At 41.6% G+C, this 22,618-nt stretch overlaps 1 pseudogene; it reads right to left on the bottom strand.

The window, feature by feature from the left end:
- LOC124005096 overlaps positions 1-21,974 on the bottom strand; it is a 39,101-nt pseudogene extending 17,127 nt beyond the window's left edge.
- Between the last annotated feature and the right edge of the window lie 644 nt (positions 21,975-22,618).

The following is a 22,618-nucleotide window of genomic DNA, read 5'->3' as shown; positions in this document are numbered from 1 at the left end:
AATAACCCATTTAGCACAAGGCACAACCCATGTGCCATTTCAATGTAAGGCTGACATTCCTTCATAATGTGTGCTGAACAGTGCATCCCTAGTGTATTCCACTGGCACGACAGCAAATTCCTGCAGCACATCATGAAAACAGTTGGCGCGGACACCATCCTTCCTGCTTTGGTGACCGCCGAATCCACACACACACGTTATTTGAGGTCACAAGCTATCCTACGTCAAGGTAGAGCAAGCATGATACGGGATTGGGGAAAAAAGAAAAGTTGTGGATAACTACTTCCATAAAACTCCTGAGAACATCAACTCACTCCAGAAAACAATTGACATGGAAGGCATTGCCAGTCTTGATCATATATTAGTCTTTTGATCAAACACTACTGAGCCAAACCAAACTGAGCTGGTTTATTTTCCATCCGCCATAGTTGCTGCAACCGTGTTGAAAAAGACAATGTGAAAAGAAACAGACCGCTCAGTACAGTTTGGGTCGTGAACGGGGTACATGTGCCGGCTTGGCCAGAGGTGTGGACTCGAGTCACATGACTTGGACTCGAGACGGACCCAAATCACAATGATGACTTGAGACGCGACTTGATAGAAACTAAAACTTGAGACTTGGGAGCCCTAAGACTCTGGACTCAACTTAGACTTGGAAATGATCTGGGCAGGTTGTCACTACTCACCATGCAGCATCGCACTTGAAATAAAACTGATTGGCTAGTGAAACAAAACTCTGTCCTCTGATTGGACCAGCAAGCTGTCAATCAACACAGGTCGGGTGGGGGCGGAGCATCAAGCAACAATTACTAGCATAGCTGGTCTTACGTTATGTCAGAATTGCTTGGAATTGATAAGAGTTACGAACTTGCATTAGGAATTTGTTGCTAAATTAATTATTACATAATCAAAATAATGAAAAGGGCTGTCTGGTAGCCTCAATAGATGGTCACAAAATCATGTGTCTGTAGGACTATAAAAAAGTTATTTCTGCACAAAGCATAGTTCTGAGATATTGAGCATCAGATTTCACATACTAGATATCAGAACCATTTTGTAGTGAATAAGATTTTTTTTAAACCCATTAAAAAGGTCCTCACCATAAAAAGGTACCTAAAGTACAGAGTATCAAAATTCTGCGACATTAGAAGACTATTTACCATCTGCAACTGCAGATAGAACCTAATGAATCTGAAATGTTCTTCTATGTTCAGTTTTTAGCTATTTGAATACATAAATTATAGAATAGCACTATTTTACCAAAATAGAAAATACATTTCTTAATGTATTATTATCAGATGAACTACTTATCACTGAACAATGTGAAATACTTGATTTTATTTTTTATTTAACTAGGCAAGTCAGTTAAGAACAAATTCTTATTTTCAATGACGACCTAGGAACAGTGGGTTAACTGCCTTGTTCGGGGGCAGAACAACATATTTTTACCTTGTCTGCTCGGAGATTCGATCTTGCAAGCTTTCGGTTACTAATCCAACGCTCTAACCACTAGGCTACCTGCCACCCCTTTAAAGATTTCTGACACCGCTTTTTGCTTGTGTGCCATTATTGCTGATTAGACTAAAACATACAGTGCCTTGCAAAAGTATTCAACCTCCTTGGCTTTTTTGGATTTCATGTAATGGACATACACAAAATAGTCCAAACTGGTGAAGCAAAAAGTATTATTACAGGTTAAAAAATAAATAAAAAATATGAAAAGTGGTACATATGCATTCACCCCCTTTGCTATGAAGCTCAGAAGTCACATAATTAGTTAAATAAATCAAATCAAATTTTATTTGTCACATACACATGGTTAGCAGATGTTAATGCGAGTGTAGCGAAATGCTTGTGCTTCTAGTTCCAACAATGCAGTGATAACCAACAAGTAATCTAACTAACAATTCCAAAACTACTGTCTTATACACAGTGTAAGGGGATAAAGAATATGTACATAAGGATATATTTACATTACATTTAAGTCATTTAGCAGACGCTCTTATCCAGAGCGACTTACAAATTGGTGCATTCACCTTATGACATCCAGTGGAACAGCCACTTTACAATAGTGCATCTAAATATTTTAAGGGGGGGTGAGAAGGATTACTTTATCCTATCCTAAGTATTCCTTAAAGAGGTGGGGTTTCAGGTGTCTCCGGAAGGTGGTGATTGACTCCGCTGTCCTGGCGTCGTGAGGGAGTTTGTTCCACCATTGGGGAGCCAGAGCAGCGAACAGTTTTGACTGGGCTGAGCGGGAACTGTACTTCCTCAGTGGTAGGGAGACGAGCAGGCCAGAGGTGGATGAACGCAGTGCCCTTATTTGGGTGTAGGGCCTGATCAGAGCCTGGAGGTACTGAGGTGCCGTTCCCCTCACAGCTCCGTAGGCAAGCACCATGGTCTTGTAGCGGATGCGAGCTTCAACTGGAAGCCAGTGGAGAGAGCGGAGGAGCGGGGTGACGTGAGAGAACTTGGGAAGGTTGAACACTAGACGGGCTGCGGCGTTCTGGATGAGTTGTAGGGGTTTAATGGCACAGGCAGGGAGCCCAGCCAACAGCGAGTTGCAGTAATCCAGACGGGAGATGACAAGTGCCTGGATTAGGACCTGCGCCGCTTCCTGTGTGAGGCAGGGTCGTAATCTGCGGATGTTGTAGAGCATGAACCTACAGGAACGGGCCACCGCCTTGATGTTAGTTGAGAACGACAGGGTGTTGTCCAGGATCACGCCAAGGTTCTTAGCGCTCTGGGAGGAGGACACAATGGAGTTGTCAACCGTGATGGCGAGATCATGGAACGGGCAGTCCTTCCCCGGGAGGAAGAGCAGCTCCGTCTTGCCAAAGTTCAGCTTGAGGTGGTGATCCGTCATCCACACTGATATGTCTGCCAGACATGCAGAGATGCGATTCGCCACCTGGTCATCAGAAGGGGGAAAGGAGAAGATTAATTGTGTGTCGTCTGCATAGCAATGATAGGAGAGACCATGTGAGGTTATGACAGAGCCAAGTGACTTGGTGTATAGCGAGAATAGGAGAGGGCCTAGAACAGAGCCCTGGGGGACACCAGTGGTGAGAGCGCGTGGTGAGGAGACAGATTCTCGCCACGCCACCTGGTAGGAGCGACCTGTCAGGTAGGACGCAATCCAAGCGTGGGTCGCGCCAGAGATGCCCAACTCGGAGAGGGTGGAGAGGAGGATCTGATGGTTCACAGTATCGAAGGCAGCCGATAGGTCTAGAAGGATGAGCGCAGAGGAGAGAGAGTTAGCTTTAGCGGTGCGGAGCGCCTCCGTGATACAGAGAAGAGCAGTCTCAGTTGAATGACTAGTCTTGAAACCTGACTGATTTGGATCAAGAAGGTCATTCTGAGAGAGATAGCGGGAGAGCTGACCAAGGACGGCACGTTCAAGAGTTTTGGAGAGAAAAGAAAGAAGGGATACTGGTCTGTAGTTGTTAACATCGGAGGGATCGAGTATATGAATGAATATATGAATGAGTGATGGTACAGAGCAGCATACAGTAGATGGTATCGAGTACAGTATATACATATGAGATGAGTATGTGGACAAAGTAAACAAAGTGGCATAGTTAAAGTGGCTAGTGATACATGTATTACATAAGGATGCAGTCGATGATGTAAAGTACAGTATATACGTATGCATATGAGATGAATAATGTAGGGTAAGTACATTATATAAGGTAGCATTGTTTAAAGTGGCTAGTGATATATTTACAGAATTTCCCATCAATTCCCATTATTAAAGTGGCTGGAGTTGGGTCAGTGTCAATGACAGTGTGTTGGCAGCAGCCACTCAATGTTAGTGGTGGCTGTTTAACAGTCGGATGGCCTTGAGATAGAAGCTGTTTTTCAGTCTCTCGGTCCCAGCTTTGATGCACCCGTACTGACCTCGCCTTCTGGATGATAGCGGGGTGAACAGGCAGTGGTTCGGGTGGTTGATGTCCTTGATGATCTTTATGGCCTTCCTGTAACATCGGGTGGTGTAGGTGTCCTGGAGGGCAGGTAGTTTGCCCCCGGGGATGCGTTGTGCAGACCTCACTACCCTCTGGAGAGCCTTACGGTTGAGGGCGGAGCAGTTGCCGTACCAGGCGGTGATACAGCCCGCCAGGATACTCTCAATTGTGCATCTGTATAAGTTTGTGAGTGCTTTTGGTGACAAGCCGAATTTCTTCAGCCTCCTGAGGTTGAAGAGGCGCTGCTGTGCCTTCTTCACGACGCTGTCAGTGTGAGTGGACCAATTCAGTTTGTCTGTGATGCCGAGGAACTTAAAACTTGCTACCCTCTCCACTACTGTTCCATCGATGTGGATAGGGGGGTGTTCCCTCTGCTGTTTCCTGAAGTCCACAATCATCTCCTTAGTTTTGTTGACGTTGAGTGTGAGGTTATTTTCCTGACACCACACTCCGAGGGCCCTCACCTCCTCCCTGTAGGCCGTCTCGTCGTTGTTGGTAATCAAGCCTACCACTGTTGTGTCGTCCGCAAACTTGATGATTGAGTTGGAGGCGTGCATGGCCACGCAGTCGTGGGTGAACAGGGAGTACAGGAGAGGGCTCAGAACGCACCCTTGTGGGGCCCCCGTGTTGAGGATCAGCGGGGAGGAGATGTTGTTGCCTACCCTTACCACCTGGGGGCGGCCCGTCAGGAAGTCCAGTACCCAGTTGCACAGGGCGGGGTCGAGACCCAGGGTCTCGAGCTTGATGACGAGCTTGGAGGGCACTATGGTGTCAAATGCTGAGCTGTAGTCGATGAACAGCATTCTCACATAGGTATTCCTCTTGTCCAGATGGGTTAGGGCAGTGTGCAGTGTGGTTGAGATTGCATCGTCTGTGGACCTATTTGGGCGGTAAGCAAATTGGAGTGGGTCTAGGGTGTCAGGTAGGGTGGAGGTGAAACAAAGCCCACCTGTGAGCAATCTAAGTGTCACATGATCTCAGTATATATACACACACCTGTTCTGAAAGGCCCCAGAGTCTGCAACACCACTAACGAGCGGCACCATGAAGACCAAGGAGCTCGCCAAACAGGTCAGGGACAAAGTTGTGGAGAAGTACAGATCAGGGTTGAGTTATAAAAAAATATCCAAAACTTTGAACATCCCACAGAGCACCATTAAATGAATTATTAAAACAATTGAAAGAATATGGCACGACAACATACCTGCCAAGAGAGGGCCGCCCACCAAAACTCACAGACCAGGCGAGCTGCAAAGCTCCACAGCGGAGATTGAAGTATCTGTCCATAGGACCAGTTTAAGTAGTACACACCACAGAGCTGGGCTTTAAGGAAGAGTGGCCAGAAAAAAGCCATTGCTTAAAGAAAAAAAATAATCAAACACGTTTGGTGTTTGCCAAAAGGCATGCAGGAGACTCCCCAAACATATGAAAGAAGGTACTCTGGTCAGATGAGACTAAAATTGAGCTTTTTGGCCATCAAGGAAAACACTGTCTGGCGCAAACCCAACACCTCTCATCACCCCGAGAATACTATTCCCAGGGTGAAACATGGCGGTGGCAGGATCATGCTGTGGGGATGTTGTTGCATCAGCAGGGACTGGGAAACTGGTCAGAATGGAAGAAATGATGGATGACACTAAATACAAGGAAATTCTTGAGGGGAAACCTGTTTCATTCTTCCAAAGATTTGCGACTGCGACGGAGGTTCACCTTCCAGCATGACAATGACCCTAAGCATACTGCTAAAGCAACACTCAAGTGGTTTAAGGGGAAACATTTAAATGTCTTGGAATGGCCTAGTCAAAGCTCAGACCCCAATCCAATTGAGCATTTGTGGTATGACTTAAAGATTTGCTGTACACCAGCAGGAGCTGGTGGAGCTTTAAGGAGCTGGAGCAGTTTGCCTTGAAGCCACGGCCCTTAGAGGGAGATGGCAAAGACATGGGTTACTATAAACCTGGTATCGTTTGATTGGTCAATGGTAGTTGTTTTTAGGTTGAAAAGGTTACACCTCAGATGGAATCAAGGTCTCTTATCCTGTATCCAGTCCATGGAGGAAGGTTGTATGATCAATTCTCATTTCCTAGGCTTCTATGTCTCTGGCCTAATGGGCATCTTTGTTCATGCTTTGTCTTCAAAGTTAAGATCTATATACTTGGACTAATGCTTGTAACTTAAGCTTTATGCCTCATTTTACAAAGTAATTAAATACACTTCTATTTAGAATTCCATTCTCAGACATTTCTTGATTGCCTTTTACTGTAACCCAACTGTAGTCTCTTGCATATAGCCATTTATGTTTTGGAGTAAGATACATACTATGAGATGCACGGGAGGTACACTGAACAAAAATATAAACGAAACACGCAACAATTTCAGACTTTCAGACTAAGTTACAGTTCCTAAAAGGAAATCAGCCAATTGAAATAAATTCATTAGGCCCTAGTCGATTGATTTCCCATGACTCGGGAATACAGATATGCAACAGTTGGTCACATATACCTTAAAAAGAGGTAGGGGTGTGGATCAGAAAACAAGTCAGTATCTGGTGTGACCACCATTTGCCTCATGCAGCGCGACATCTCCTTATCATGGAGTTGATCAGGCTATTGATTGTGGCCTGTGGAATGTTGTCCCACTCCTCTTCAATGGCTGTGAGAAGTTGTTGGATATTGGCGGGAATTGGAAGACGCTGTCGTAAATGTCAATCCAGAGCATCCCAAACATACTCAATGGGTGACATGTCTAATGAGTATGCAGGCCATGGAAGAACTGGAACATTTTCAGCTTCCAAGAATTGTGTACAGATCTTTGCGACATGAGGCCGTGCATTATCATGCTGAAACACGATTTGATGGCGGCGGATGAATTTCATGACAATGGACCTCAATATCATGCTAAGGTATCTCTGCACATTCAAATTACCATCAATAAAATGCAATTGTGTTCGTTGTTCATAGGTTTGCAAAGGGTCAAAAACTTTCCGGGAAATTTCTGGAATTTTTCCATACGAAGTTGGGGAATTTTGCTTAAATTCATCAACAACAAAAAAGTTAGCTTATAACAGTGAACATTTTTTTGTGGGATACACAAGGCAATTATAGGTCTTGTGGTATATTTTGGTTAAACTATCCCCAATTCAATGGAATCACATATACAGCTGATTCTCAAGATCTTGAGAGAGGAAGGCAGAGTCAGGGTTTGGGCATAACCAGGAGTGAGTTCGTAGCTGAGCTAAACTCATCTCAAATCACTATATTTCAGAAACATTTTTCAGTGAAGTAAAAGCGCAAGCATGACTGTCACTGTGGTCCAGATGCTATTGAGCCCACACTACTACACTGTCTGAGCCAAGGACGATATGCTTTCTGGTATGTTTTGATTACAATACTGGGTGGGGTGAATATATTTTATGACATACATGATTTTTCTGCTAAGTAGTAGATTGTAACCTATAGCAAGGTGTGTTTAATTTCTAACTCGTTTACAATTTCTGCTAGTTAGGTTTTTCTAGAAGAAAAAGAAACGCACACGTATTTAGGCGAGGTGCTGGCTAGCGGAGTAGAACTTGAAAATAAAGGAGAGCCGCACACTCTAGAAGCTCAGATGCAAAAATGTCATATCTACTGTTTCGACAGCCAAGCTGTCTTCATCAGGGTATAATCACAAACACTGCGGGATGACTCGTTTATATAGTGTCAAAAGACACAGGTGTCTGTAATCATGGCCAAGAGTGGCCTAATATCATTGGTTAATTCTCAAATATTAAAATGGCATACAAAGAACAGCATACAAAAAACAAATGGAGAGCATACAATCATAGATTCATTTTAAACTACACAAGCTTACAAACAATTACAATGGCAAAGTCACAATAATCTCAAGAATGAATTCAGATCAAAGTCTACGTTGAGACCGAAGGGAGCAAGGGTCTTTAAGTTAAAGATCTAGGCAGCCTCTCGATTTAACAATAAATTATCAAGGTCACCCCCTCTCCTAGGGAGGGTGACATGTTCAATGACAATATAACGCAGAGACGATATCGAGTGGCCTGCCTCCAAAAAGTGGGCCGCAACTGGGTAAGTTAAGTTTTTGCACCTAAATGGTGCTACGATGCTCTGAGATACGTACTTTTAATTCACGCTTTGTTTAACCCACAATTTTTACCACAAGGACAAGTTATAAGATAAATAACTACCTTATAGTGGAGCACGTAATAACACCTTTGATTGGGATCGATTTCCCTGTTTGTGGGTGTTTGAAGGATCTACATTTATAAGTGCCATTGCATTGAGCACAGCCATTACACTTGTAATTTCCATCCAGTAGGGGCGCAAATGGACGTTGTTCAGGAATATCTTGGGGTGGTAAATCAGAGTGTAACAATTGGTTTCTGCCCCGCGAGAATACGACCAAGGGAAGGTCCGAAAACACATTACCAAGACTATCATCGGATTTTAGAATGTGCCAATGTTCGTGAACGATTCCCTTAATTTGTTCAGCGAGCTTTGAATAGCAGGTTATTTCAGCTCATGAAACATGGGACCAACACATGTTGCATTGTTATTTTTGTCAGTGTAATACGCATACACGATAATTATTACCCCCCTACACGTGCATTTTTCTCAGGATAGAGTAAAGGGATCTATTACCGTGACCCAGGTAGGGATAAAGGTCACACTTGTTGAGCACGAAGATCACAAGCTTCCACGGCTTCTCCTTCCTCATGTAGGTCTCGATGCTCTGCGAGCGCGTACCCATGGGGTCGCGGGCATCCAGCACCTGTATGATGATGTCTGACGAGTCTATCACCTGTGGGTTAAGGAGTGATATTGAGAGAGGAAGGCAGAGTCAGGGTTTGGGCATAACCAGGAGTGAGAGAGTTCGTAGCTGAGCTAAACTCATCTCGAATCACTATATTTCAGAAACATTTTTCAGTGAAGTAAAAGCGCAAGCATGACTGTCACTGTGGTCCATTTTTCCTCTATGGCAGTGATTGAGGCTGCATGACTGCAAAGCCTAGTTAGACTGGCCTGCTTGCTCACGTATCCAACCCCATCACTGCCTGCACACCCCAGCTCGCCATCACGACTAAATAACATTTTAAAACTGATTGAGGTGCACAGAAAGAATGGAGAGAGAAAAGCAGCTGTGTAGACTAATGGCTTGTTAGGGATGCAGAGAGCTGCTCACAGCCGTCACACGTGATATTATTGGATGACGCATTCTGCTTTGACATATCGGACATCACGTTCTGACCTTTGATATTCTATTTGTAGGAAGCGTAGGGATGCATTCTGTAATTCATTTCTATATGAGAAACATAGCGGCAAGTTTGCATCCCTGATACCTGCACCGTACGCAGTTTCTATTAGGAAATATCAAGGTGAACTAAAATAAACATTCCTAGATCAGATAGAAAGATGCTGTACCATGTAGAGTTCTCCCCAAATCCTCTTCGACTGGCCCTTCTTGAAGATCTCCTCTCTCAAGCCTCCTCTCTGTGTGTAGATAACATAGAGTGCAACAGGTGCCACACCCAAACAATAACCACAGACTGGAACTGCTCATGTGGTCCAACATACAGTCTAAAGCTAGGCTATATTATCAAAACAAAGAAAATGGAGTATCAATCATGGAATTGGGGTAGTAGTAAATAGAAAACGGATAGTAGTTATTGGTATACCTGAAAAAGCCCAGTACGTTTGGAAGGCATTTTCACTGTCAGTCAAAGTGACATCAGTGACAGTAGCCAGTGACAGAATTAACAGGCACAAACTGCTCTCACCTGACCCCATCGTCCTCTGTGACCAAGTCACGGTCCTTCTCAGTGCTGTAGGTCTGTACCGAGACCGCAGTCTGTTCTGCCAGGTCCTTCATGTCTCCCACCATCAGGTTGGGTCGTTTACGCTGCGCCTTGGGCCCGAATGTGGTCTCAAAGCCCTCGGTGTCCAGGATGTGTACCTTAAGAGTTCTGCAGAAGATGGTGGCCAAGGGGAGGAGACGGGGAGAGATAATTTAGACAAAATTGTTTGACAGACTGCACTGGTTAGTTAACAGGAGGAGAAACAGGGGCTTTTGCAATCTATTTGAGAGGCCATTCTATCACAGCTGCTTCCTGAGAGAAGCAGCAGGAGGGACACATTAGGAAGACAGACAGGGGGAAGACTTGACGATAGATGTGAAAGATGGATGTGGAAATGTGGGACGATAGATGCGATTATGTCTGTGCTGTACTCTCTTATTATGGTCCTCAAATGGGTGTCTGAGCTCTATAACCATAAGCATACTCAAAATGTCTGCAAGTTGTTCAGCTGCCTTACAGACAAACCACAACCCAGGGGGGCTGGAGAAGAGCAGTTCTGTGCTCACCCAACAGATTTACGGCCGCCTGCGTTGTATCACAGAGTGTGGCTTTGTAATGCCGCATGCAATGCAAAATAAATGCATCCGGTAAAGCAACAGTTGCTCTCTCTCCCTCGTGTGAAGAAACAAGCAGAATAAAAACCCAACGGCTTGGAGGGGGTTACAATTGGAACACAACTCTTGGGTGGAACAGTAGTGGAGAGAAAGCACAGTGATGTAGAATTCCGTGTGAGGTATAGGTTAGGTTGTAATTAGTTGGAGCAAACTGCAAAGCTTTATGCGACGGAGCTGGTGGCCATGTTCCAGGGGTTCCACCAATAAACAACGGCGGAGAACAAACACAGCACCTCAAGTATGCAGTGAAACTGTCAATAAACTGCATTGTCTGAGCCAGATCTGATTAGGAGTTAAATTATCCTCCGAAACAGCCGTAAAAGGTAGCCTTAGTCCTATTGCAACACGGAGAGAGAAAACAAACAAACAGTTTATGGATCTCGTCAAAAGCAATGATGTTTAAGATTTCAGCTTCACCTTGACCATCCGCCAGGATGTTTTGGAGGTTGTTCTTTCTAAAACGACGTGTCCATCACCTCCAGTTTCATTCTTCCACCCCTTCTGGTCTTGTTTTGAAGTATTCTAATGCTAAGCCTGGCTTTTTAAATTAAAATCTAACAGTAAATGACAACAAAAAAATCCTTGGGGGGCAAAAAACTCCAAATACGTGCTACCGACTGAAGACAGAAACTATGGTGAAAACATCACCATAAAATAGAATAAGAGACCTGAAAAAGACCTTGGCGAGAATACTCAGCCAACAAACGGTGAAGATCAGGAACAGATCAGAAGACAGAGAACCAGAATTGACATCAAATTAAAAATTATTTATGCAACGTATCTGGACTTGCTCACATTCCTTTGGCATGGGGCTCAATTCCCTAAATGGCGTAAGACATGAAATGGCAAGAGGAAGGAGGAGTGGGGAAAGGAGGGAGAGTTAAAAAAAAGGAAAAGGCCATTTATTTCCAACAGCTTTGAGCGTCTTGAAAGGTCTCGCACGCATATGGAGCTATTTAGAGGGAAAAGAACACAGAAAAACTCACTCAACAACAATGTTCAGAGAGAACATGAAGAACTGGACAGAAGTATTGTTTGTAGTCTTTAGGGGCGTTTTTTTTATTTATTATAGCTAGGCGAAAATGGACAATAAGTCATATTGTGATACATTTGACCATGTTGTTCAATAACAAATACAAGAACATTCACTGCACATTAGTGGCAGTCGATGATTAAAAAAGATACAGGGAATGCATGACTAATATTTTGATATGAAACCTGTCAAAATAAGATCCAGAATTATCAGATTTATTTTTGGCTCTTCAGAGAATTTGATGACACCTTTGTTCATATTGGCCTACAAGCTATATTATTCACATCCTGAGGAAGTGCAAAACATTTTGCTAGATTGATAACTCAAATAATTTTTGTGTTTATATATAGCCATGTAGGATCATTTATTTCAGTAGCACTTTCGTCAATGGTCATATGGTTGTGCTTCTCAGAATGCATCTCTCCCTCCACCATACGCATATCTCACACAGCAGCCGGCCGCGAAACAGGGACAGGCAGTTACTTTCATAGCAGGAATCAACATAATGCATAGGCTATTACGGTTGAGAAAATAATGGTTTTAGAGCAATCTACAGGAACATTGTGTAGCAAAATCACCCGGGGGCAAAAAGTTGGCCAACTACATCAAATTCTCTCTTGCAAAGCACAACTCGATACAGGCAGGTTGGATCATTGTGAAGCGGAGCAAAACGAGCGGAATAGGCCAGTTGGAGAGGAAGATCCCACCTGACCTGTCAACCCGTGCATTTTTCACCTCACAAATACAGCCTGGTTAAACCGGAATGAACGCTCAGTCTGGTGTAACCAGGCTCTAAGAAATAGGCTGCCTGAGGAAAACAGTGTAATGATTTTACAATAAATTAACTGACTTTCAGCATAAATAAAGGGCACTCAACTTGCACTGCACCGACTCAGATGACTAGTTCAAATAAAAGAACAAGATGATAGTTAGAGTTGCATTGTTAGATTTCAGTGAAGCTTTTAATTTTATTGATCATAAATTGAGGTTTTTTTTCCAATAACACTTGCTATGGCTTTACATCACATGGTTGCAGAGTTATTTATCCAACAGAACCTAGTGTTCTAACGTCAGATACAGTATATATACAAAAGTATGTGGACACCCCATGAAATTAGTGGATTTGGCTATTTCAGCCTCACCATTGCTGACAGGTGTATAAAATACAAGCACACCGCTATGCAATCTCCATAGACAAACACACGGCCCTACTGAAGAGCTCAATGACTTTCAATGCGGCACCGTCATAGGGAAATCTTAATGCTACAGCATAAAATGACATTCTAGACGATTCTGGGCTTCGAACTTTGTGGCAACAGTTTGGAGAAGGCCCTTTCCTGCTTCAGCATGACAATGCCCCGGTGCGCAAAAGCCAGGTCTTTACAGAACTGGTTTGTCGAGATCAGCGTGGAAAAACTTGACTGGCCTGTACAGAGTCCTGACCTCAACACCATCGAACACCTTTGGAATGAAATGGAACGCGGACTGCGAGCCAGGCCTAATCAGCCAACATTAGTGCCCAATCTCACTAAATGCTCAAAGCTGAAAGTCCTTGCAGCAATGTTCCAACATCTAAGTGGAAAGCCTTCCCAGAAGAGTGGAAAATGTTATAGCAGCAAAGCGGAGACCATATCAATGCCCATGATTTTGGAATGAGCTGGTGACTAGCAGGTGTCACATACTTTTGGTCATTATGCATCTATTTTTCTTTTACAAGTGATTTGCCACAAAGCTATAATGACTGTATGTAGAGGAGTCCACATGCTACATTTCAGCAACCAAAGCCAGAGGGCTCACTGAAATTCTAAATAAGGAGTAGTCAGCATCAGAACAGGTTATTCATAATAAACTTGCTTTTCGTTTTAATATAGTAAAGACATTCTATTTGGATCAAAACATTCCCGTAGACCTAAACTGGAGTTGTACATAAAGGTGTGACCATAGAGCAAGTTGAGGAAGCTAAACTCCTAGGTATTACATTGGATGGTCAAGTGATATTGACAAAGTCGTGGTGAAGATGGGGAGGGTTATGTCTGTTATAAAAAGATTTTCTGCGTTTGACACAAATCAACTGTACTAGTTGTTCAGGCTCTGCTCCCATCTTTATTACTGTCCGGTAATAGGGTCAAGTGCAGGAGAGAAAGACCTAGCAAAGCTGCAGCTGGCTCAAAACAGAGCAGCACGCCTTGCCCTTAACTGTACATACAGAACTAAAATCAACAACATGCATGCCAGTCTTTCTTGGTTGAGGGTTGATGAGCGATTAACTGCTTCTGATCTACTTTTTATAAGAAATATTACTGACGAAAATTAGAGGTCGACTTATTCTGATATTTTATAACGGCGATTATTCAAGGACCAAAAAAAGCTGATACCGATTAAAATTGGACGATTAATGTTTATTTATATATACAGTTGAAGTGGGAATTTACATACACTTCAGTTAGAGTCATTAAAACTCATTCTTCAACCACTCCACAAATTTCATGTTAACAAACTACAGTTTTGGCAAGTCGGTTAGGGCATCTACTGTAAGTAAGTTTTGACAAGTAAGTTTTCCAACAATTGTTTACAGACATATTATCACAATTCCAGTGGGTCAGAAGTTTATGTACACTAACTTGACTGTGCCTTAAACAGCTTGGAAAATTCCAATAAATTACGTCATAGCTTTAGAAGCTTCTTATAGGCTAATTGACACCATTTGAGTCAATTGGAGGTGTACCTGTGGATGTATTTCAAGGCTTACCTTCAAACTTAGTGCCTCTTTGCTTGACTTCATGGGAAAATCAAAAGAAATCAGCCAAGGCCTCAGAAAAAAACCTGTAGGCCTCCACAAGTCCGGTTCATCCTTGGGAGCAATTTCCAAATGCCTGAAGGTACCACGTTCATCTGTACAAACAATCGTACGCAAGTATAAACACCATGGGACCACACAGCCATCATACTGCGTTCGGTCTCCTAAAGATTAACGTACTTTGGTGCGAAAAGTGCAAATCAATCCCAGAACAGAAGCAAAGGACCTTGTTAAGATACTGGAGGAAACAGGTACAAATGTATCTATATCCACAGTAAAAACGCCACTGCTCCAAAACCGGCATAAAAAAAGGACATACTACGATTTGCAACTGCACATCAGGGCAAAGATTGTACTTTTTGGAGAAATGTCCTCTGGTCTGATGAAACAAAAATAGAACTGTTTGGCCATAATGACCATCATTATGTTTGGAGGAAAAAGGGGGAGGCTGGAAAATTGTGGATATATTGAAGCAACATCTCCAGACATCAGTCAGGAAGTTAAAGCTTAATCACAAATGGGTCTTCCAAATGGACAATGATCCCAAGCATACTTTCAAAGTTGTGGCAAAATGGCTTGAAGACAAAGTCAAGGTATTGGAGTGGCCATCACAAAGCCCTCACCTAAACCTATGGAAAAATTAAAAAGTGTGTGTGAGCAAAGAGGCCTACAAACCTGACTCAGTTACACCAGCTCTGTCAGGAGGAATGGGCCACAATTCACCCAACCTATTTGTGGGAAGCTTATGGAAGGCTACCCAACACATTTGACCCAGGTTAAACAAACAATGTAAAGGCAATGCTACCAAATACTAATTGAGTGTATGTAAAACTTCTGACCCACTGGGAATGTGAGTAAAGAAATTAAAGCTGAAATAAATCACTCTCTCTACTATTATTCTGACATTTCACATTCTTAAAATAAAGTGGTGATTCTAACTGACCTAAGACAGGGAATTTTTACTAGGATATAAATGTCAGGAATTGTGGAAAAACTGAGTTTAAATGTATTTGGCTAAGATGTATGTAAACTTCCGACTTCAACTGCATGTATTTGTAATAATGACAATTACAACATTTTTAACTTAATATAACACATCAATAAATTCAATTTAATCTCAAATAAATAATGAAACATGTTCAATTTGGTTTAAATAATGCAAAAACAGTGTTGGAGTAAAAGTGCAATATGTGCCATGTAAAAAAGCTAATGTTGAAGTTCCTTGCTCAGAACATGAGAACATATGAAAGCTTTTAACACAAGTCGTCAATATTCCCAGTTAATAAGTTTTAGGTTGTAGTTATAGGAATTATGACACGTTGACTATTTATCTCTATACCATTTGTATTTCATATACCATTGACTATTGGATGTTCTTATAGGCACTTTCGTATTGCCATCACCCGCTTGAAGTCATAAAGAGCTCTGTGAATGAAGCATTGCTAAGAGCTGCTGGCCAACGCAGTAAAGTGCTGTTTGAATGAAGCCTGCTGCTGCCGCCTACTACCGCTCAGTCAGACTGCTCTATCAAATCATAGATTTATTGATAATAAACACACAGAAATACAATCCATGGTCATTAATATGGTCATATCTGGAAACGATCATTTTGAAAACAAAACATTTATTCTTTCAGTGAAATACGTATGTTATCAAAGGGGTGGCAACACTACGTCTAAATATTGCTGTTACATTGAAGGTTGTGCAATGTTATGTCATAAATATGTAAAAATCTGGCAAATTAATTCTGGTCCTTGTTGGGAAGAAATGGTCTTCCCACAGTTCACAATGAGCCAGGTGGCCCAAACTGCTGCATATACCCTGACTCTGCTTGCACTAAACGCAAGAGAAGCGACACAATTTCCCTAGGTAATATTGCCTGCTGTCTTTAACTAAATATGCTGTGTATTGATTTTAAAAAGACATTATGAATGGGTACATTTGTGCAACAAATGTGCTTTTTTCACGATTGCGCTTTTATTAAATCGTCATCCGTTTGGCGAAGTTGAAGTAAGCTGTGATTCGTTGATAAATTAACAGACAACGCATTGATTATATGCAATGCAGGACATGCTAGTTAACCTAGTAATATCAACCATGTGTAGTTAACTAGTGATTATGTGAAGATTGATTGTTTTTTATAAGATACTTTTTTTATAAGATACTTTTTTTTAACCTTTATTTAACTAGGCAAGTCAGTTAAGAACAAACTACGATTTGCAACTGCACATCAGGGCAAAGATTGATTGACAGATTTGTACCTTGTCAGCACGGGGGTTTGAACTTGCAACCTTCCAGTTACTAGCCCAATGCTCTAACCACTAGGCTACCCTGCAGGCCCGAATGCTAGCTAGCAACTTACCTTGGCTCCTTGCAGCCACAAGGTCATTTTGATGCTGCACTTGCATAACAGGTGGTCAGCCTGCCATGCAGTCACCTCGTGGATTGCGATGTAAATCGGCATCCAAAAAGGCAGATTACCGATTGTTATGAATAATTGGCCGATTCAAGTTATATAATCAAATAACATTCAGCTCAGATACCCATACATACCCTTGTTGGCATGTTTTGTGGGGTGTCTTCAAAAACGAATTCACTGCAACGCACAGTTTTATACAGAGCCATGATCGCATGGAACTCCCATCTCCAATTATTCAAGCAAAACTACCTAAAAACAGATTAAAAAGCAACTCATGGAACAGCGGGGACAGTGAGGAGCCACTTTTTAAAAAATGTATTGTTTGTATAATGTTGTATTTAAAATGTGTGTGACTTGCCTATCAGTGTTTTGAGTTTGTGGACCACGGAAGAATAGCTGCTGCTTCTGCAAAAGCTAATAGGGATCCAAATAAATAAAAATTAATGTTCATATCACACAAGACAGACAGACCACTATAGCTTTGCCAGATGGGACAATATTGAATAACATTGCGTGAGATCGAACACAATTGACACTCCCTGTAGTCAAAAACATCACCACCACAAATATGAAAGCACACAGTGTGGAGAGTGCCGTCTGCTCACCATCAAGTAGCCAACTCCACCCCAGTATTGAGTCACTTGGTGTCCTAATTTGACCGGGGTCGTATTCATTAGGCACCAAACAGAAGACTAAAAGTCCTGAACCACTTTTAGTTTTCAGTCGCAAAACATTTTGCTACAGTGGGCTAATGTAGCACGGTCTACCGAAACGTTGGTACTTTTCGATACTAAAAACATGAACGGTTTGATACTAGAATTTGTTACTTTCAGCACTTGTGTCAAATGTGTCTCAAGTCATATACGGATTGAGAGGAGCTAGTCTGTCTAGTAATTTGTCTGAATCTTTTCAAGGGGGACAGTAGTAAGATAGCCAGGCTACTTGCGCATGCAGCATACACAGCGCAAGCCACATTTGAGAAGCAAGCGGGAGAGAGAAAATACCAACAACATGGCTTCTTCAAACTAAAACATAACTCCACGCCCCCATGTTGTTGACGAAAGGGTCTCCAGAAGTGAACTGTGGGAATACGTTGCGTACAGAGCAGATGAGGGCCAGCCAACAGAAACAACTAAGCACAAGGTGCTACAAAGCAGTGCAAGGAAGGTTTATTCCAAAACGACCAACAATTCTTTAGTGTTGAGAAAAAGTTTGTTAACCCTTTAGAATTACCTGTATTTCTGCATAAATTGGTCATAAAACGTGATCTGATCTTCATCTAAGTCACAACAATAGACAAACAGTCTGGTTAAGCTAAAAACACAAACAATTATAATTTGTCATGTCTTTATTGAACACACAGTGTAAACATTCACAGTGTAGGTTGGAAAAAGTATGTGAAACCTTGGATTTAATAACAGGTTGACCCTTCTTTGGCAGAAATAAACTCAACCAAACGTTTTCCGTAGTTGCGGAACAGACCTGCACAACGGTCAGGAGGAATTTTAAACCATTCCGTTTTACAAAACTGTTTCAGTTCAGCAATATTCTTAGGATGTCTGGCGTGAACCACTCGAGGTCATGCCACAGCATCTCAATTGGGTTGAGGTCAGAACTGACTGGGCCACTCCAGAAGGCATATTGTTGATCTTTTGGGTTGTTGTCCTGTTGTCTCACCTAACTTCTGTTGAGTTTCAATTAGAGGACAGATAGCCTTACACTGTCCTGCAAAATGTCTTAATAAAATTGGAAGTTATTTTTTCCGGTCAATAATAGCAAGCTGTCCAGGATCTGAGGGATCAAAGCAGCCCCAAACCATGATGCTCCCTCCACCATACTTTACAGTTAGGATGAGGTGTGTTGTGTGTGTTGTGCCTTTTTGTCGTCCACATAGTGTAGTGTGTTCCGTCCAAACAACACAACTTCAGTTTCATCTGTCCACAGAATTGTTCCAGTAGCGTTGTGGAACATCCAGGTGCTCTTTTCCGAACTTCAGACGTGCAGCAATGTTTATTTTGGACAGCAGTGGCTTCTTCCATGGTGTCCTCCCATGAAAACCATTCTTGTTTAGTGTTTTACGTACTGTAGACTCGTCAACAGAGATGTTGGCATTTCTGTAAGTCTTTAGCTGACACTCTAGGATTCTTCCTAGCCTCATTGAGCCTTCTGCGCTGTGCTCTTGCAATCATCTTTGCAGGACGGCCACTCCTAGGAAGAGTAGCAACAGTGCTGAAATTTGTCCATTTACAGACAATTTGTCTTACCGTGGACATTCTTTCAGAGATACTTTTGTAACCCTTTCCAGCTTAATGGAAGGCAACCATTCTTAATCTTAGGTCTTCGGAGTTCTTTTGTCCGAGGTTCACACCAGGCAATACTTCTCGTGAAGAGTTTTTTTTAATGGGACAGGGCAACTCTAACCAAAATCTCCAATCTCGTCTCATTGATTCGACTCCAGGTTCATTAACTCCTATTAGCTTTTGGAGAAGTCATTAGCCCAGGGGTTCACATTTTTCCCAACCTACACTATGAATGTTTAAATTATGTATTCAATATAGACCAGACAAATACAATTAGTGTGTTATTAGTTTAAGCACAATGAGTTTGTCTATTGTGACTTAAAATTGGATCTGATCTTCATCTATGTCAAATTTATGCAGAAACCCAGGTAATTCCAAAAGGTTCATACTTTGTCTTGCCACTGTACACAGAACATTTGCATTGTAATGTTATTCTACTAGCAACTAAATTTGAATGACTTGAGTGAGAATGACGAACATACAGTACCAGTCAAAAGTTGCCACACATACTCATTCAAGTGTTTTTCTTTATTAATACCATTTTCTACATCAAAACTATGAAATAACATACGGAATCATTTAGTGACCAAAATATATTTTACATTTCAGATTCTTCAAAGTAGCCACCCTTTGCCTTGATGACAGCTTTGCACACTCTTGGCATTCTCTCAAATAGCTTCATGAGGTAGTCACCTGAAATGCATTTCAATTAACAGGTGTGTCTTGTTAAAAGTTCATTTGTGGAATTTCTTTCCTTCTTAATGCATTTGAACCAATCAGTTGGGTTGTGACAAGGTAAAGGGGGTATACAGAAGATGGCCCTATTTGGTAAAAGACCAAGTCCATATTATGGCAAGAACAGCTCAAATAAGCAAAGAGAAAACAACATTCCATCATTACTTTAAGACATGAAGATAAGTCAATCCAGAAAATTTCAAGAACTTTGAAAGAGTCTTCAAGTGCAGTCTCAAAAATCATCAGGCGCTATGATGAAACTGGCTCTCATGAGGACCGCCATGACTGCTGCAGAGGTTAAGGTCATTAGAGTTACCAACCTCAGAAATTGCAGACCAAATAAATGCTTATGGAGTTCAAGTAACATCAACTGTTCACTGGCTAATTGACCAAGAAGGAGTGATGAAGTGCTGCATCAGATGACCTGGCCTTCACAATCACCCAACCTGATCCCAATTGAGATGGTTTGGGATGAGTTGGACCACAAAGTGACGGAAAAGCAGTGCTCAGCATGTGACAACTCCTTCAAGACTGTTGGAAAAGCATTCCTCATGAAGCTGATTGAGAGAATGCCAAGAGTGTGCAAAGCTGTCATCAAGGCAAAGGGTGGCTACTTTGAAGAATCTAAAATATATTTAGATTTGTTTAACACTTTTTGGTTACTACATGATTCCATGTGTTATTTCATAGTTTTGATGTCTCCACTATTTTTCTACAATGTGAAAATAGTCGATGTCAAAATGCTGGTATTGTGACAACACCAGTGTGATCAAATGAATGCGCCCCTGCTTGGTACTCACGTGTACCTTGACTCTGTCGTGCAGGAGGGACATGGGCAGCCTGCTCTGTTTCATTACCACACGGTATGGGTCCTTCTTCACCGCACCCATCTCATCCTGAAACTTCTGTAGGGATGACTGCTTGATGACCCGAGTGTTTGCTGAGACCAGAGGGGAAGAATTAATCAGTGTGTGTGTGTGTGAGAAAGTTGAGGCTGCCATCTTATCTCTCCATACACAGATATTTAAAAAAGGCATAAAACAGATTTATTCTTACAAATCAAGAGTTTGCTAGACATTATTGACAAGAACTCCACCATTCTGTATACAGTTTCAACTTGCTTCAACTAGCCAATCAATTGTTAGACAAATTGCCATTATACCTGTCAAATCAATAATAAAAACAGAGCCAAGAGAATTTGTGGATTAACTTGAGACAGTGTGGCAATTGCAGTTAACAGCACTACTCACCAAAACATTTGATGTTGGGCTCCACTCTGGCCTGTGTCCCATCAGCCACAGTGGACTGGTACGACAAACGCTTGATCACCTGGCCTCTGTTGTTGCTAATGGCAGAGGAAATAGTCAGTGGCCACAAAAGCAGGTGCATGGAAATTATATTACAGTCAAATATATTACAACACAATCATTTTTTTTTATGAAGAGGAGCTACATATAGAATACCAGGAACTGATGTGGTTGATCTGGGTAAAGTGTCAACTGCTGACCTGAGAGTTACACTAGCATTAAAGGAAAGAGTTCATATGGAAGTGTCACATGTTGTTTTCTCTCCACCATTTACCATCTCTGTTTTTGTCTGTACATATTCAGACGCCTGACAGTTGCCCGGTCCCTCATGCTGTTGCCTGAACCTGCAGGAGTCTTTGGTCGGTCTGTAAAAGGTAGAGTCGTAAGGTTATGGTGATATATGCCACACAGTGTTAGAGATTATAGGTGTGTGGTGGTATTTTGGTTAAATAATTGTCAGTGTCAGAACAATATTGGAAATCCATATAAGAAGTGTAGTTCTCAATTGTGTTATGGAAGTTACGTTGTGTTTTTGGCAAAAGGTTTATTAACAGAATGTGTAGCTAAATTAGCTAGTTACTGAACTAATTATGTCAGTGCCAAACATATTGTATACGTTTCCATTTCTAGCTAACACGAATGTCACATATGGACCAAATGTGTCTGTGTTGTTAGAAGAAACGGACAGATCTATCAGAGAGAAAGTCTATCGCGTTAGCTAGCTAACATTAGCTGTAAACAAACAGTAACGTTACATAGAGCATGGACTGTAAACATACCAGGATTACTGCTGGCCGCCGATGTGTTTATCGTGCTTTTCCCCTTGAACCGTGGCTTCACCATCTTGACAGGTTATTTGACACACGTAGAAAACACTGAAAGTGTCAAGTTGTAGCTTCAACTTCTTCTATGTACCCGAACCACGTGTCCTAAACCAGTCCCGCAGATTCCGGATGGACGTCATCAGAGCGCGACAATACATGTGTTCTTTATTATTTTTTTAATGTTTATTTTTTTTGGTGTGTGTATATATATATATATATACAAACAGGCAATGATACCATATGCTAAGGGGTAAAACAAATGACAGATTATACAAAGACCTTAAAATATACACACATATTGATTGTTTTAACAGCTTTCTTATTAGAAGAATGTAGAATGGTCTTAATGTACTGTTCAAATTCCTTAGAGAAAACACGGAAGAGTATCTTTTCATTAGTGAATTTACATTTATGAATATGAAATTTTCCATTAGCAAAATGAGATTTATGAGGGTAAAACAAATTACAGATTATACAAAGACCTTAAAATATACACACATATTGATTGTTTTAACAGCTTTCTTATTAGAAGAATGTAGAATGGTCTTAATGTACTGTTCAAATTCCGGAAGAACACGGAAGAGTGTTTTTTTATTAGTGAATTTACATTTATGAATATGAAATTTTGCCATTAGCACAATTAGATTTATGAGGTAAAATTGTGAATGTCTTTTTTGAGTTTCTTCAGGTAATGATTTGCAGGGTAATACTTATTGATCATTCTGAAAGAGACCTCTTTGACCTTGTTAACAAGCAGG

This window comes from Oncorhynchus gorbuscha, linkage group LG19 (genome assembly GCF_021184085.1).
Source record: "Oncorhynchus gorbuscha isolate QuinsamMale2020 ecotype Even-year linkage group LG19, OgorEven_v1.0, whole genome shotgun sequence".
NCBI lineage: Eukaryota > Metazoa > Chordata > Actinopteri > Salmoniformes > Salmonidae > Oncorhynchus > Oncorhynchus gorbuscha.
Note: the sequence above shows the minus strand (reverse complement) of the source record. Positions and strands in the feature narration are given on the sequence as shown.